Below are 12,176 nucleotides of genomic sequence, written 5' to 3'. Positions count from 1 at the left end.
GGTGTCGGCGAAATATCTATAAGAAAGAACACAGACAACATGAATGGTGGAAGAGACCACACTTTACTGTGAAACTTGGTGTCTTATATACCATAGGTGATTACATCATTTTTCTAATGATTACGTTGTTTGTTACTTCCAGAAAAATTATTATTTCCAAGGTAGCAAAAACAGAAAATCAAAATAGAAACGAGGTACAACACAGAAGATCAAAAAACATAATTCATCACTCAAAATACATCAGCAGGGGTTTGTTTTAAGTACATAGTGATATTATTAACCGAACCTTATGACAAGGCTAGTTTTTCTTAAAGGCTTAAACAGTAGTCTGTGAGTAAGGTGCCCGTAACTAGGGAGGAAGTTTTAATCAGAAAATCTGCCCAGTTACTGAAACCATGATTACCAAGTGGCATGATGAATAGGAGAACTAACCCCAGTCTCTGTTCCACTTAGGTCAAGCAGTCAAGCACACACATTTTCAAGTAGGGGAAGCAGGGTCCCAAAGGCCACACAGCACGTCTGGCTGGATGGACCCCAACATATTCTTAAGTATGTTACTAGCTGAGGGTTATTTATGAATGCTCTTTATTGAGTTAGGAAAGTTTTATTCTACTTTTTGAGGTTTTTATCATGAAAGGGTGGTCGTCTATATCTGTAGGGATGATCATGTAATTCCTGTTCTTTATTTTTACACTGTAATCATTTGATTTTCAGATGTTAAAGCAACCCCCTCTTATGGGGCTGAATCCCACTTGGTCATCGTTTATAACTCTTTTCATCGCTTGCTGAATTCCCTTTGCTAGTTTTTATGAGAATTTCTGCATCTAAATTCATAAGGGATGTTTGTGTTTTTCTTTACATGGGATATCTGTTTTCTGATTTTGGTGTCACAGTGATAGTGATTTAATAAAAGGAGTTGGGAGGCACTCTTTCAAAATGTTTAGCAATATTTTTCAGGCTGCCTGGGTAGTTACATTGGTTAAGCATCTGATTCTTGATTTAACTCAGGTTCTGAGCTCACAGTTCATGAGTTTGAGGCTTGCATGGAGCTCCATGCCAAGAGTGCAGAGCCTGCTTGGGATTCTTGCTCTCCATCTCTCTCTTCCCCTCCCTGGCTTGCTTTCTGTCTGTCTCAAAATAAATATTTTTTAAAAAGGGTTTGGTATATTGTATAAAGCAATGATCCATCTTTTGCATTTTGGCTGTGGTATTTCAGGCCATTAAATGGTTTTGTCTTATAAATCAACTGAAAAATAGATTTGAAGAATTGGTATAGATTGTTTACTAAAGAGTTGGCAGAATTCATCATTGAAGCCATTTAGTTCCACTCTTCTGTTAAACATTTTTAGTAATCAATCTCTTTGCATATTATAGGCCTATTCAAATAATTTGTTACTGAATATTCTTCGTAAATTGTGTCTTTGGAATTTGTCCATTTCATCTAAGTTATCCCATTTTTTGACATAGAGTTGTTTATGCTATTCCTTTATTGTCCCTTTTATTTCTATGAGGTCTAATAATGGTCTCTATTTTGACAATTTGAGTCTTGTTTTCCTTGGAATATCTAAGTTTTGGCAATTTTATTATTTTACTGCTTTTTCTGTATTGGTTCTCTACTCTATTTAATAAATTCACCTTCTAATCTTATTAGCTCCTTCTTTTGATAGTTTCTGAAGGTGACCATTTAGACTATTTATTTTCAATTTTATTTTTTTCAAAGAATTTATAGTTGTAAAATTTCCTTTAAAACTTATTTCACTGCTTCTGGTAAGTTTCAGTAGGATGTGTTTTTGTTTTCATCTCACTTTCTTCCTTCTTCTTTCCCTTTGCTTCATCCTTTGACACAATCATTATTTATAAATGCTTCATTTCCGTATATTTAAGGTTTTTCAAATTTTTTACTTTTTTGAGAGAGTGAGAATCTCAAGCAGGCTCCACAGTCAGCGTGAGGCCCAAGGTAGGGCTCAGTCTTACTAATGGTGAGATCATGGCCTGAGAAACAAAGAGTCAGATGTCCAACTGACTGAACCTCCCAGGTGCCCCCAAATTTTTTACTATAATTTTATTCCACTATGGTTGAAGACTATCCCTTGTATGATTTCAGTCTTTTTAAGTTTATTGAGGATTTTGTTATAGCAGAACATATGATTGAAACAATGTTCCATGTACCCTTGAAAAGCACATTCTGCTGTTGTGTGAGGTAGTCAGTGGATGTTAGGCCAACTTGGTTTATAGTGTTGTTCAGAGTTTTACTTCCCTGCTGTTCTATTACCAATTTATTCAATACGTTATTGAAAGTGAGGTATTTAAGTCTCATGTCACTATTTTTTAAATGTCTATCCTTTCAGTTATGTCAGGTTTTGCTGCATGTAAAATACATGTCCTTTTGTTTGATTCATATATTTTCATTTGAGATATAATTTCCAAAAGAACATTAGTTTCAGGTGTAAAACAAAGATTATTTCAGTAAGTCTAGCATGGATTGCTTTGGATTCTATTGTGAATGGAATACTTCTATCTTGTGCAGATTATAGAAATGTAAGTAATTTGCATATGTTACTTTTTTATCTTGCAGCTTAATTGAAATCATTGCTGAATTCCACCAGTTGTTTTGGTCAAGTTGTCTGGATTTTCTACATACAGAATCACCTCATCTGCAAGGAGTGAGTTTTAATTCTTACTTCCTAATTTGTATGCCTTTTATTTCTTTGTCTTGCTTAGTGGCTGTAGCTAGAGCTTCCAGTACTATGTCAATTAAGAGTGGTGAGCCTGGGCCATCCTTGTCTTACTCCTCATTTTAGAGGAAAGGTTCTCAGTATTTTTGCTATATGTTGATATATATTCTGTCTATATTCAAAATGCTGCATTTTTATCATGAAAACATGTTATATATGGCCAGTGTTTCTTCTGTAGCTACTGAAATGACCATATGTTACCTTTGTGTATGTTGAAATACTTTGCAGCCCAGGGATAAATTCTACTTAGTCTTGGTCTATAATCGTTTTAGGAGGTTTCTTAATTTGACTTGCTAATCATATGTTCAGAATTTTTCCATCTATATTCACTAGGAATATTGGTCTATAAATTTCTTCTGGTGAACTTTACCTGGTATCAGGGTAATGTTGGATATATGAAATGCTTTTAAATGTATTTTTTCTTCCTTAATTCTTTGAGTTTGAGAAGGATTGGTGTTAACTTTTAATGTTTGGTAGAATTCACTCATGAACCATCTGATCGCAGGATGTTCTGCGTTGGGAAGTTGTTGACTGCCGTTTTCATCTTGCACACTAGTGATCTGTTCACATTCTCAGTTTTTTTGTAGCAGCGTTGGTAGCTATGTGTTTCTAGAAATTTATTCATTTCTTGGTTGTCTAATTTGTTAGAACCATAGGAGACTATTGTGAACAATTATATACTGTGTATTTCTGCAGTATCAGTTGTAATGTCTGCTTAGCTTCTTAATTTCTTATTTTGTCTTCTCTCAGTCTAGCTTTTCTGCCCTCTATTTATGCTCTGGCCTGAATCAGTTCCTTCTTTCTGCTCTCTTTGGGTCTAATTTGTTGTCTTTTGAAATTGGGTTATACAGTTAGGTTATGTATTTGAGTTTATCATGATAAATTGCCTTTTCAAGACTGCTTTGGTGCTTCTCTTAAGGTTTGATATGCTGTGTTTATGGGTTTTTTAAAATTTTGACTTTTTAACCTTTTGACTTTTTACCTTTTGACTTTTTTTCCTCATATTTGTAGATCATCCAGCTTGCCTTTTATTGTTGCAAAGCTAGGTGTTATGATTTCAATTTTAAATATCCTGACATGTGTTTTGTGCCCTATCATATGACCTACCTTGAAAAATGTTCCACATGAATGTGGATTCTCCTGTTGGATGGAATGTTTTATAGAAGGGTATTGTGAAGCATAGTTCATTTCCAATGTTGGCTTGTTGGTGTTCTGAGTGGATGATCTATGTGTTATTGGCAGTGGGGTACTGAAATAGTCTATTACTTTTTTGTTTCAGTGCTCCAAAGTCCTGTGTGTATTTACCATTATTGTATCATCTGGATGCATTGATCCATTTATTATTCTATAATCACCTTCTGATATGTGTCTGGCTTGAAATCTGTTTTGTCTGAGCTACACCTGCTTTATTGGGGACTAGCGTCTTCCATCCTTTCAGATTGAGCCTATGTGTGCTTTATACCTAGTGAGCTTCCTGAAGGCAATATAGAGTAGGATCTTTTTCTTTTTTTTTTTTTTTTAATCCATTCAACCACTCAGTGCCTTTTAACTAGTCAATTCACTCCACTTATATTGAGAGTGATTATTAATATGTCAGGACTTCCTATTGCCATCTTACTGTTTGCTTTTTGATTGCTTTGTACTTCCTGGGTTTCTTAGTCCCACTGTTTCTACTTTTGTAAAATGGTGGTCTTTCATGGTGATTTGCTTTGTCTCCCTTTTGTGTGTATGACTATAGATCCTATCTTCATCCACTTACACTGTGACACTGATTAGCTTTTATGTGCTTGATGTCACAATTGGCCTCTTTTTATATTGTGAATATGAAGACAGTAAAGTTGGTAACACTCCATTCTAATAGAGAATTCTCTTTTTAACTTATAATGTTCATTTTTTACCTTTGCTAGAGTGCTGTGTACAGATTCCTCTACAGAAATACATAGCATATAGTTGGGCAAAGTCATCTAACACAAAGCCTAATTTAGAGCAGTGTTGAATATCTCAGGTAATTTATTTTTTTAACATTTTATTAATTTTTGAGAGACAGACACAGTGTGATCAGGGGAGGATCAGAGAGAAGAGGGAGACACAGAATCCCAAGTGGGCTCCAGGCTCTGAGCTGTCAGCACAGAGCCTGACGTGGGGCTCGAACCCACGAACTGCGAGATCATGACCTGAGTGGAACTCAGATGCTTAACTGACTGAGCCACCCAGGAGCCACTCAGGTTATTGAATATCATACTGAAAGAGGAAAAATGAATAGTTGTATTGATACAGAATTATTTTAAATGTATAGGTTGCTCACCTTCATGACTGCATGGCTGACCAGGAGTTACAGCTTAGTGCTGCTTGCCAATAATTTGAGAGAAGATTATACCACAAAATACTAGACTGGGAAATTACAAATTCAAAATTCGATGACTGCTTCTACTGCATGTGTATTGCTTTCACACCATTGTACAACTGAATAATTGTAAGCCAATCATTGTAATTTAGGGATCACCTGCACTTTCCTTGATGTTTATGTGTGTAATTAGTGTCTTTTCATTTGAGTTAGAGGAAGTGCTTTCAGCATTTCTTACAAGATAGGTCTAGTGGTAGCGACCTCCTTCATTTTTGGTTTGTCTGGGAAAGCCTTACCCTTTCATATCTGAGGCTTCACTTTGCCAGAGAACTTGATTGGCATTTCTGCTGTGAAATTTAGTCAGTCTCCTGGGACTTCTGTTGTAGGCTACTTTCTTATTCCCGTGGCTGCCATTAAAAGTGTTGATGATAGTTTTATTATATTACATCCTGGAGGTCTTTTTACACTGGATCATGGTGTATTCTACTAGCTTTATGAACTTGTATGCCCACTCTTTTCCCAGTGTTTGAGCTTTTTCCCGGCTATTATTTCCCTAAGTACACTCTCTCTCTTCATTTATTTACTTCCTCTTTTTTCTGGTAGAAGAATTACTTTTAAATATGCATTGTCCTCATCAATACTGATAATAGTTTGTTATACAGTTTTATGACCTCTTTACAATCTTAGTTTGTGCTCTCATTTAAAAGTCTTACCTTCCAGGTTGCTAATTATTTTTTTGATCTGATCTGCCCAATTTCTTAATGGGGCATTCAACTGTCTTCTTCATCTGATTCATTAAATTCATAAGCTCCAGCTTTTGTCTGGTTCTGAGTTCAGTGAATTGCCTTTCTGGGTATTCTTACAGCTCATTGAATGTGTACATGACATTTACTTGAAATCTTCATCAGTTAGATGACAATATTCCATGCCTTCGGTTTCAGTTCCTGGAGAATTATTATTTTTTATGATATCATCTTACTAGGGCATTTGTCTTTGAGGGAATATTTCTTTGCCATCACACTTTGAGTAGTACAAACCTTTATTACTTGTTTACTTTGTTACGCTTCAACAGACTAGCGATTAAAAACCCTTCTTTCATTTTTCAGAAGATGGCATTATAGCTCACGTTGTTGGCTTCTCTTTACCTCAGTTGGCTTTGGGGCTGCTATCTTGCACATGTGTTTTACAAAGAGCTGGTTGGCAGGGGAGGTGTAGGTCAAAGACCTGAATCTTTGTGGATGCCCACTGTGTGGTATGAGGTAGAACTCCTGCTGGAAGCAAAGAGCAAGGAACATGTTCCTTCTCAAGCCTTTGTTGTTCTTGTGGTGAATTTTCATTTCCCTCTCCACCAGCCATGGAGGTCCCCCTCCTCCTTGTGCCACCATAAACCAGTCATTCACCATTTTGCCTTTACCCCTCCTCAGTGAGGTAGGTTACCGTGGTCACCACCAGCAAAAGCCCAGCAGTTTGCAGTGCCACCTTGGGAAGGGGACAGACTCCTTGAGATCTTTTTTTGACATTGCACTCCAATGGCATGCCTGGTTCTCCTATCAGGCCAACTGGGCACACAAATTCTGTGTTTGTCCTGCATGCTCACCCTGTTGTGCACCCACCAGTGTTGCTTTTTCTCTAATTGCAACACTTGGGAGTGGGGCAGGCTCAGCAACTCCCTTGAATCTGCAGCCCCATCAAGGTCCCATCTGCCCACTTCCTAGAGCACAGGTAGGTGGAAATCTCAGTTGCTCCAGTGTACTGTGCAGAGGCAACTTTGGTTACAAAGGGCTACTTCAGTTGTAAACAAAATGGCAGAGAAAAGAATGCCTGACACACCATCATTCTGATGTCACTGTTATTAAACATTTTGGGCTTGTTTTCTTATTGGTTTTCCTGGCAATTACAATTAGCATCTTAATTTAAAAGAAGCAAAATTCAGATGAATTCTTATACCAATATTGTATAAAAAACTGTGCTTGAATAAGCCATTATCCTTACCTCTCTTCTGTCATATTACTGCCATATGAATTACAACTTTGTGTTACAGCCATACAACTTAGTTTTATAATTACTGCCTTACGCAGTTGTTTTTTAAAACCTCCAGGAGAAAAATGTTACTAAGAAACAGCAGATACACTCTTGCATAATATTCATGTAGTTTTATTGGTGCCCTTTACTTCTTGTTGCGGATTCAAGTTGGTGTCCAGTGTACCTTTCTTGTAGCTTTAAGAGTTTCCTGTGCTTCAGTTGCTTAACTGTCTCACTGTTGATCTCATGATTGAGAGATCACATCCTGGCCCCACGTGCTGAGTGTGGAGCCCTCTTGGGATTCTTTCTCTCCTTCTACCTCTGCCCCTCTCCCCATCTCTTTCTCTTTGTCTACAAAAAAAGAAAGGAAAAAGAAGTCAGTTTCCTTAGGTATTTTTATGTCAAGTATGCTAGTGATATTTTAATTAGAAATATCTTAATTTCTACTTCATGTTTAAAGGATAGTTTAGCGGATATAGAGTTCTTGCTTGACAGCTTTTTTTTTCCTTTCATCTCTTTAGAGATATGTTTTCACTATTCACTAGCTTCTGTGGGTTTTGAGGGGAAGTCAGCTATTGATTTGATGGAGGATCACTTGTATATGATAATTCTTTTTTTACTTGCTGCTTTCAAGATTTTTTCTTTAACTTTTGTCAATCTATGACCTAAATTTAAATCTTTGAATTTGTTCTCTTAAAGTAAGATGTTGAATACAGATGAATATTTTCATGCAATCATGAAGGTTTATGCTAATATTTCTTGAAATGCATTTTTAAATTCTTCCTCCCTTCTTTTAGGACTTTGATTACACATTTCTTTGTCCATCTGATAGTGTTTATTAGTCGATGAAGCCCTGCTTATGTTTTTTTTTTTTGTCCTTTCCCTTTTTTCCCCCTTCTTGATCAGACAGGATCATCTATGGATTTGTCTTCACCTGGAGATTGTTTCTTTCACCAGCCCAAATCTATTTGAGTCTGTCTAGTGACTTTTTCTTTTCAATTTCTATATGTATCATATGCCAGATTTCCATTTTTGTAATTACAATTCATTACTGATATTCTCTATGTGAGACCTCATTTTAACCTTTTTCTATAGTTCTTTGAAACTATTTAAAATGGCATATTTAAAAATCTTTATTCACTAAATCCCATGTCTGGTTCCCTTCATGGACATTTATATTGGATGTTTTGTCCTCTGTGGGGTATGGCCTACTTGTGCTTTGCATGTACCTTTTGGTTGGGGGCAATTACAGAAAGGTAGTGTTAGAAGTGTCTACTCCCAAATCCATTATGGCTGGTTTTGCTTTTTTTTTCTTCCTCTTTTTCTCTTTAAACTGTTGCTGCTTGCTTGTTGATCATACTTTCTGGACTGTTCTGTAGATTCTATAGTTGCTGCATGTGTATGACCCTGGAGTTCTCTGCTGGCATTATTTTTAAACACTTCCTCAAAATTTTAATCCTGATTTTCTAGATATCATACCTCATTCAGTAGAATTTGGTGGTGAGTGGATGACAAATGGTAGATTTCCTTTATTCTTCTCTCTGTGGTCTTCATTCTTTGAAGATAGGACCTGTGTGAGAAAGCATGCCTTTAAACTTCATTTGGGGAAAAAAAATCAAAGTGAATTTTATACAAATGAAAAGTTAGAGATAAAACTTAATTTTAGTCTTTAATTTGCCTCCACTGTTAGGGAGACTTGAAAATGTTTGATACATACTCATGCCAAGAAACTGTAGTCTACAGTACTCTTATTAAACCATATTTTCAATTCTGCATTTAATTTGAGCACTATATAATCAAAAATTCATGAGCTAAGTGGAGAAAGTTGAATATTTAGAAATGATTAAAGAACTTTGAAAATTAATTTCCATGGCAAGATGAAAGTATTTACTATGTACAGTGTGTCAAAGGATGAAATGAGAAACAACACAACTGCTTCCCTGCACTCGTCTGAGGTATAAAGAACACAGAAAATGCCAAACAATAGAGTATTTTCATGAAAATGATGGAAAGAATTTGGGAAGATCTTTAAATGTGAACATCTGGAGGATTTTCCCATTCCTCTCTTCCATGAAGTTCTATTGAAATGGATTCCATCGAGCAGAAGTAGGATTCCAATAGTATGTGATTCCTCAAAAATGTAAGAAAATTCATCAGTAGGAAATTTGTTCCTATATTTGGCTTCTATTAATATTCTTAAGTTTATTTTCTAGGCTTCAGATTAGTTTTCACATTTGGTGATTTTATGCATTTCATGTAATAAATAAAACCAAAAATAGAGCTAGAATGCTGTGCATATTCCTGGAGTAATGTCTAGTTGAAAACATAATGGAATTTGCCAAATTTCCGAAAAGAATAAATTAAACCATCATACTATATAATGAAAAAGGAGAAAAAGAATGCATATATTAAATACATATATTAAATATATGTATATTTGTACATCAAAGAACTGGGATTAGGTAAAACACTTTGAAGTTTAAAAGACTATGTCCAGTAAATATTTATCAGTTACACAGCATACATGGACCATACACTAATTGTGGTCACTGTACAGGTTTTTGGTATTTAACAGTAAGCAGAGTATGGTCTTAGTCCTCAAGTATTTTTTAATATCCTTTATTAATGTGGTACATCATGGTTATCCATTTGCAAATCCTGAAACATTCTTGCAAACCCAGGAAAGAGACACCACTTGATCATGGTGAATGATCCTTTTAATGTGTTTAGGATATTTGTATCTGTGTTCATTAGGAATAATGGCCTGGAGGTTTCTTTTCTTCTTGGGCCCTTGTCTCATTTTGGTACTTAAATTTAACTTCTAGTGAGGAAATACTAAATTGTACAATGATGTAAGTAGGAACAGAAGATGTCAGAGTACTTTGGAAGAACATTACCAATGTTGAAGGAGGTGCATGATGATGTTAAGGAAGGAAAGCAACCTAAGAGTTGAGGGTAACATGGGACTTCAAGAATGGAAATAATACCATTTCCAAGTAATCCAAATGCAAAAGGTATCTCGGTGTGCTCCTGAGATGATAGAAATTCAGCATAGACGTTAAATAACTTATGTGGGGTAGGGGTAGAGAGGGACACAGGTTAGGGAAGCAGGAGTGAAATAATGTAAAACTGTAATGTGAACAGGTTTCCTAGGTTCTACATATAATGCAGCAGGGGTTTGATTTTACTCTGTGAATATATAGATAGATGATCTCAGAATGTTTGATAAAAAAAAAAAAGTTAAATCTTACATTTATACATATTATAAACTAGTTAAATGTAGAAGGTATTTAAAATGTGGGTAGACTCTAAAGGGAAAAATGAGAAATCTATTATAAGTCTGAGTCTCTCCCCTACTTAAAATCTTCTCTCTATCCTTGCCCACACAACTCCAATATTCAAATAATGTTTATTGTACCCAGCACATTTTCTGTACCTGTATATATCCCTAATGAGCACACGGTTGAGTTACCTGTTTCCTATATAGATCTATTGCATGTCTCTCTCAGCTGCTTTTTTTATTGAATGTTACTTCTTTTAGATGAATCATTGTTTATTCCTCTGGTAGTCCTGAAGTGGTTTAGTTACATAGTCTCCATTTATTTATTTACACTTTAATAGGGTTTGCTTTTGGTGTTGGAGCTAACAAATCATTGCCAAGACCTGTGTCCAAGAGCTGACTGTGTATGTTGTAATTCAGGAGTAATAGTGCTTCGGGTCTTCTATTCAAGTCTTTTATCCATTCTGAGATGATTTTTCTGTTTGGTCTAGGATAGGGTTCCAGTTTTGTTCTTTGATATGTGGTTGTCCAGTTTATTTCACAACCATTTGTTGAAGAGACCATCCTTTTCCCATTGTATATTCTTGCCTCCTTTGTCATAAGTTAATTGACTATAAATGCATGGGTTTATTTCTGGGCTTTGGTTTCTGTACCCTTGTTCTATGGGTCTGTTTTGATAAATATAATTGAAAATTGGAGAGTGATCTACCCAACTTGGTTCTTCCATCTCAAGGTTACTTTGGCTTTTCAAAGTCTTTTTTGGTTCTGTGCAAATTTTAGGATTTTTCTTTCTATCTGGAATGTTGATGGGGATTGCTGATTGTTGAATCCACAGCTGACTTTGAGAAGGCGGGACCTGCTAACAATATTAACTCTTCTGATAAATGAAAACAGAATATGTTTCCAATTACTTGTTTCTTCACTTTCTTTCATCAGCGTCTTAAAAGTCATTTACTTCCTTGGTTAAATTTACTCCTAAGTATTTTGTTTTTTATGATGCAATTATAATTGAGGCTATTTTATTAATTTCTCTTTCTGATAGTACATTATAGGTATATAGAAAAGTAACAGGTTTCTGTACACTGTGGAACCTGAAATTTAACTGTTAGACTAATAAATTCAGTGTATCTGGTGGTGTTTTTAGGGATTTCTGGATGTAACACCTGGCCATCTGCATATACTGACACTTAGATTTCTTTCCAATTTTGATGTCACTTATTTTTCTTGCCTAGTTGCTTGCATAGGACTTCCAGAGCTGTGTTGAATAAAGTTGTGACAATAGGCATACTTGTCTCATTCTTGATTTTTTGAGGAAAAGTTTTTAATTTTTCACTGTTGAGGATTGTGTTAGCTATTGGCGTGTGTTACACTGTGCCTGCATTATGTAGAGGGACATCCCTTCTCTACCCATTTTGTTTAGAGCTTTTATGATAAGTTTGTGTTGAATTCTGTGAAATGCTTTTTCAGCACCTATTGGAATGATCACATGAATTTTTGCCTTCATGTTGTTAATATGATATATCAAAATGACTAATTGATTTGTATTTCTGGCATAAATCTCATTTGACAATGGTTTATAATCCTTTTAATGTACTCTTGAATTTTGTTTGCTTATAATTTATTAAAAAACTCGGGGGGGGGTGGAGCCAAGATAGCGGAGAGGAAGGGACCTCTGTAAACTCCGTCCGCACCATTTATCGAACTGAGAAGGATATTACGTTCATCTGCGAGAGGGAAGGAGAAAATACGAACTCCAGAAGGAATAGAACCTCAAGGATACCTGAGTGAGTGGGGG

This window comes from Suricata suricatta, chromosome 6 (assembly GCF_006229205.1).
Source record: "Suricata suricatta isolate VVHF042 chromosome 6, meerkat_22Aug2017_6uvM2_HiC, whole genome shotgun sequence".
NCBI classification, from domain to species: Eukaryota; Metazoa; Chordata; class Mammalia; order Carnivora; family Herpestidae; genus Suricata; species Suricata suricatta.
Note: the sequence above shows the minus strand (reverse complement) of the source record.